The 6628-nt window shown below is 36.2% G+C and overlaps 1 protein-coding gene across 1 annotated transcript in view; it reads right to left on the reverse strand.

Moving 5' to 3' along the window:
• LOC103507667 (transmembrane and TPR repeat-containing protein 1-like) overlaps positions 1-6628 on the reverse strand; it is a 133738-nt gene that overhangs the window by 71465 nt on the left and 55645 nt on the right. The gene's annotated exons all lie outside the window — the stretch shown is intronic.

Below are 6628 nucleotides of genomic sequence, written 5' to 3' on the forward strand. Positions count from 1 at the left end.
TCATCGGGTGGCAAATGTCTCATTAAAAGGTAATGTAACTACTAACTACGATCTACGACATTTTTGGTAGTATCTATCTCAAATTCTTGATTCCTGCACACTTCAGAATAGTAGAATTTGGAGCTCACTCGAATCGGAACTAATAAACTTCCATTAATAAATTGACATACTTATTTTTCATGTTTCTTTCGCTAATAGTTTGCTTTGCTGGAAAATGTTCCATGTTTCCCCCAATCAGCTCCTCTATTAGCTTCCTTGTCTCCTTTACTGTAAACAATGCTTTGAATCTCGTCGTCTCATTAAGCAATAATATTCTCCTTCATTTCTCCTTCTGCTGCTGCTTCCTCCAGAAAATCCTCCTCCTATCTCACTTCCTACACTTTCATCTCGCTTTTGTTCCAATTCTTCCCCCTTTGTTTCTGTCTTCATTCGATGTAATCTTGTCTGTCATTTATTATTTACTTTTGACTGTCACCCATTTGAATAGAGTCTCTTGTCTCATTCTCGTGTATGTTTGTCATCTGTTCAGTCCGCAGAGAGTCGAGAAGTTTGAATTTTTCAAGAATTTCATTCTGTTTTCTAGTTGTTTGCTTTATGTTTTTACCTATTAGGTATGTAGCTGATGGGTATTTGGTTGTTCCTTTCCTCAAACCTCAGTTCAATTGTTTACGTCATGATAAGTGCGACTAGGCTGTCAATTAATACTAATTCTGTGATAATATGCCACTATTAGATGACCATAACTATTGCATTATCTGTTATTCAGTGAATTTAAGATGTAATATTACACACTGTGTGCGTTAGGCTGGAACTTGGCCTGGCGCACTGCCGTGCGCCTAGATCTTTCACTAGATATTCGGAATTAACGATTTCAATTTCCATGTACCTAATACCTAAATATCTAACTACTAACTAAAATATTATTTATTTGTCTATCTTTCTGAGTTGGAACCTTCTTATAAATATATACTTCTGCAGTATTATGCGTCGGTATTGCTGCAAGTGTTTCGCTTTGCTTCAACACCAAATCTCTGAAGAGTGTCAAAGTTTCTCAAATATTGTTTGCACTATTAGGTATTTAGCTGATGGCTATTTGGTCGTTCCTTTCCTCAAACCTCAGTTCAATTGTTTACGTCATGATAAGTGATCGTCATGATATTACCTATCTAACTAAAATATTATTTATTTGTCTATCTTTCTGAGTAGGTACCTTATAAATACATATATACTTTTGCAATATTATGCGTCGGTATTGCTGCAAGTGTTTCGCTTTGCTTCAACACCAAATCTCTGAAGAGTGTCAAAGTTTCTCAAATATTGTTTGCATGTTTCAATTAAATCAAAGTCAAGCTTGCTCTTCGTCCTCGTTTGTTTTCGCTTTAAACAAACTTTTGTTTTCTCTTGGTATGCTCTTGTTTATATAGGTATAATATTGTTTCAATCTACTGTGCTGTTTGTAATGTTTTTTGTTGTTGTCTTCGTCAGAATTTTGTCTTTCCGTATCTCCTCATATTGAATTAATATTGTGTTTGTTCACAATGTTTTAATCATGAACATGGCTGCAGGTATGTCTGATACATTGTGAGCTCCGTGTTGCTTTGTTCCTTTTACAGTAATTAAATGAGTTACATTTCTATATATAGGTAGGTCTGATAGGTACATGTTTTTAGGGGTCTGTTCATATGGAAAAAAGTGGGTATCCAGCCATTTCCCGCCCGGTGCCCGCTGTTTGCCGTTTGTCATAGAAGTTACAACATTTCATTTGAACCGCTTTCTCTCTCTCTCTCTCTCTTACTCTCTCCCTCTCTCTCTCTCTCTCTCTCTCTCTCTCTTACTCTCTCTCTCTTACTCTCTCTCTCTCTCTTTTTTATACCACGTTCAAGTGCTCAAACATTCAAAACGAAATCACGCGTTATAAAGTTTTGGTTTCCATACAAAAGCGAAACAATGATGATGATAAAACTAAACAATAATTCCTCTTCAGAAGATAAGAAAAAGCACTAGAACTCTACGAATAGGTGTACTATCTACATCACATACTTTCGTCTTTCCCTCTTTCACTCTCTCTCTCTCTCTCTCTCTTTCTCTCTCTCTCCTTCTCTCTCTCTCCCTCTCTCTCTCTATCCATCTTTTTTCTTAATCTTCCCTCTTCTTCTGCTTCTCCTACTTAAGCAGGTATTTTGATTTTTCTTCTTCGTCTTTCTCCAATTTTATTGAGGCTGTTTCTTTTCTTCTACTTCCCTTTCAAAGTTCAAACAAATAAGCTAAATTTCACTAAAATTGGGGGCTAAAACCTGCACATTTTCTATTTTTCCTACCCAAACAATATATAGGTACTTGCATACATTGTTTAGGTTCCTACAAATTGGATGCATAAACTTCACTCGGTTGTTTAACATGTTAAATATGCGCACAGGTTGGGTTAAAGATGCACAGGTTTGGTGGAAGACCTTCTCTCTCTTCTCCTCTATTCCCCCATCTACGCCCACTACCCATTTACCTCCTCTTCCACAATATCTAAAACAATAGCCCCGCTATATACTCACTATCTGGATTCCATGCATGTATTGTAGCTGTACTATTTCATGCATGTATGGAGCAGACGTCACCCAGGCTGAATGTTGCTTATTGTTCCACCAAACCACATTCGCTTTATCACCGAGAATAGACAATGGAAAGGTGAAGAAACTAGGAGGTGATGAATGTGCCTGGAAGAGAGGATGAGGAGGAAGGAGTAATAATAGATAGTCTGGAAGAGAAGGAAAAGTGGGAGGGGAGAGGAGAAGGATGAGAAGGGATTAGAGAAGAAGGCGGAACAGAAGAAGGAGAGTGGAATAGTAGAATGAGAAGGGGTAGTAGGAGGAAAACAAGAAGAAGAAGAAGAAGAAGAAGACCAACAACAACAAGAAGAAGAAAGAGAAGAACGAGGAGACGAATAAGAAGGAGGAGACGAATAAGAAGGAAGAGGAGGAGGAGTAGTAGTAGGAGGAGGAGGAGGAGGAGGAGGAGGAGAGAAATAAGGATAAGAAGGAGGAGGCGAAAGAGTTTAGGTGCAGAATAAGAAGTAGATGTAGAGGGTGTTGGAGGGGAAGAGAAGAAGGCTGTGAAAGAGGACATGATAGAATACAAAAGAAAAGGAGGCGGTAGGCAGTTTGGTTCTTTTATTACACTTTCAACGCTTTTCTTCGCTGTCTTTTAACTTCACATTGTGTGAAAAGTAAGGGTGACACATTCTCTGTGTGATTTAATCTCAGATTAGAACTCCTTTTCTCCACTCCACCTTTTCCTTCTTTTCTTCTTCTTCTTCTTCTCCTTCTTCTTCTTCTTCTTTTCCTCTCCTTATTCTCCTTACTTTTCTGTCTATTGTTCTCTTGTCTCATATTTTCTGCTTCATATTCTCACCATATTCTTCATATCCTACCTGATTTCTTTTCTTAACTACCCTCTTCTTCCACCGATTTTCTCTATCTTTCCCAAGTTTTTCTCGTACTCCGTCTAACTCCGTCCCTAAATCCTCTTTCTTTCTCTCCTTCTTTCCTAACTGTTTCTCCGTCTTTACTACGAAGAAAAAGTTTTCCGTACTGTGTGTACTGAGTAGTAGGTAATACAATAAAATCTAATAATCTAATTATTATGTTGCATGTAATACCTACGAACATTGTGTAATGCAGTGGATTAAAAAAGATTCAACAGGGTAAGAATGATTTTATAAAGAACAGCGTTTCGAATACACAAGTACATATGTATAATTTCAGCATAAAATTTTTTAAAAGAGATTTAATAGAGGGAACTGTAACTATGGAAACTGTTAAGAGGGAAAGTTTAAAATGTCCCCCGGGTGGGCATTGAACTAATGTAGTGGATTAAAAAAGATTCAACAGGGTAAGAATGATTTTATAAAGAACAGCGTTTCGAATACACAAGTACACAAACATGTATAATTTCAGCCTAAAATTTTTAAAAGAGATTTAATAGAGGGAACCGTAACTATGGAAACTGTTAAGAGGGAAAGTTTAAAATGTCCCGTGGGAATTGAACCTACGACCTTGGGCTTGTAGGGCAAACGCGTTACCCTCCAAAAATAAGGGTCAGCACTTATGGATTGTCAACTCATTTTAGTTTTTGGATACAAGGGAGTAAAATGAAGAATTTAAAACGAATTAATATTATGATAATATTTGAAATGGGCATTGAACCTACGACCTTGGGCTTGTAAGGCAAACGCGTTGCCCTCCAAAAATAAGGGTCAGAACTAATGGATTGTCAACTCATTTTAGTTTTTGGATACAAGGGAGTAAAATGAAGAATTTAAAACGAATTAATATTATGATAATATTTGAAATGTGTCCCAAGAACTAAATAACTTTTACTTACCCTTTTGGGGGCTCATTTGAAACTCATCTCTTTCCATTTTGACAGTCTAAATCAAAACGCAAATCAAGCACAGGGCAAAATGTCTTCCCCAAAAACCTATTTGAAATGTATCCCAAGAACTAAATAACTTTTACTTACCCTTTTTGGGGCTCATTTGAAACTCATCTCTTTCCATTTTGACAGTCTAAATCAAAACGCAAATCAAGCACAGGGCAAAATGTCTTCCCCAAAAACCTATAAACCCAACTTCAAAACAAATAATATTCAACTTCCCCCTTCTGAAAATTCAAAAAGTCATCAGACGAATGACAAGGGTCATCAAGAAACGACTTTAGAAGAGATCGGAGACTTTGATGCAAATATATTATGTAGGCATCGTCATCAGACGAATGACAAGGGTCATCAAGAAACGACTTTAGAAGAGATCGGAGACTTTGATGCAAATATATTATGTAGGCATCTCTTCACTCCTTTTGTCAAGAAGTTTCATTGTAATGGAAAGAAGAGGTGCCAAATATGAAATTGAGAAATCACATCGACAAGTATGAGTCGAAAATTTTTCATGAAAGGTGCCATTCATCTATGGGAAGCACCTTGCTTCAGACAGACCTGAAGAACGTAGGTAAATCACACATCTTCTCTGTACAAATGCTATTTGAACATTTGAAATATCAGCACCGTAAAAAAAAAACTCAGCCTCATAGAACCAAAACTTATTAGTCTTTTCCAAGTAAATATTGCCCTATTCCGTACAACCCCTGAATCTGTACATACATACGTCCTACAAATACAAACCCTAACAAGATGAAACTCCTATCAACACCAGCCCTATGCAATTCACCTCAATAGAACGCAGAAGAGTGTTCAAACTAATGTCGAAGGAAAATTTATAGAAAATAATGGAAAATTGATGGAAAATGTCAGTCTAAGCGCCACGCCACTCAAGCTGCTGCAAGGTATTTTTGATGGGAAAGGCTGACTTTTTCCAATCTAAAGAAAACGTTTTACATTTTAACAATGACAGTGAAGAAAAGAAAAGGAAAATGAGAAAGAAAGAGTTGAAGAACATTTTACACAATAGGAATTGAAAATATTGAAGTAAAATTATTCTTCATGAAAAATATATGCATTACTATTTGTACATAGGTGCTCTTCAATCCTGGAATTCAACGGAAGTTTATGGGGATATCAACGTAAATTTCCTCCATAATGTAGGTATAGGTTTCTCGGTATTTCAAGAGATAAGATAACAGAGTTTGCTTATTATATGCATTACTATTTGTACATAGGTGCTCTTCAATCCTGGAATTCAACGAAAGTTTATGGGGATATCAACGTAAATTTCCTCCATAATGTAGGTACAGGTTTCTCGGTATTTCAAGAGATAAGATAACAGAGTTTGCTATAACCTTGTATTTTCAAGGTTCAAGTTCAATTTCCATTGAGGTCGAAAATTTGAATAGCATTTTTAGGGATCTATCTAATCATACCAACATAATAGGTATTATTAAACGGCAAATTTTAATGTCCTTCTTATTGGTTTTCAACTTCTGATAACGAAGATGAGTTGCTTTGTTTCAATGAAAATACTGAACTTAATGGTGAAAATGAAAATACTGAACTTAAACAACAATACAACCTTATTGTTTAGAGCTCTACACAGCACAGGCTAGAGTTTGCTTTGTAACTTTCACATCAAACGTTTTGGCTTTAGATCACTGACGTACATCTACTTCCGAAATCTGTTAAACCTCCGTCACATAGACCAACTATTTTCGGGGAAAGGCAAATATTCTAACCAGTCTTTTCTCTTTCTGAATGCTTTCAGCAAATTCCTCTGCAAAGGCTGGAAGACACTCTTTATTATGAATTAAAAATTACCTACTTAGGTATGAAAGTAGGCACCTTCTATTAAATAAAAGTAATCCATAAGAGATAAATAGATCATAGGAATGTAAGTGCCTTTCTATAGTTCTCCGTCACATATACATACCAACTATTTTCAGGGAAAGGCAAATCTTCTAACCATCAGTCTTTTCTCTTTCTGAATGCCTTCAGGAAATTCCTCTGCAAAGGCTGGAAGACACTCTTGATTATGAATTCAAAATTACCTACGTAGGTATGAAAGTAGGCACCTTCTATTAAATAAAAGTAATCCATAAGAGATAAATAGATCATAGGAATGTAAGTGCCTTTCTATAGTTGGTTCTGAGTCACATACTAGATTAGAGGAACTAAAGAGTTTACCTTCTAT

Source organism: Diaphorina citri, unplaced genomic scaffold (genome assembly GCF_000475195.1).
Source record: "Diaphorina citri unplaced genomic scaffold, Diaci psyllid genome assembly version 1.1 scaffold333, whole genome shotgun sequence".
In the NCBI taxonomy this organism is placed as follows: Eukaryota; Metazoa; Arthropoda; class Insecta; order Hemiptera; family Psyllidae; genus Diaphorina; species Diaphorina citri.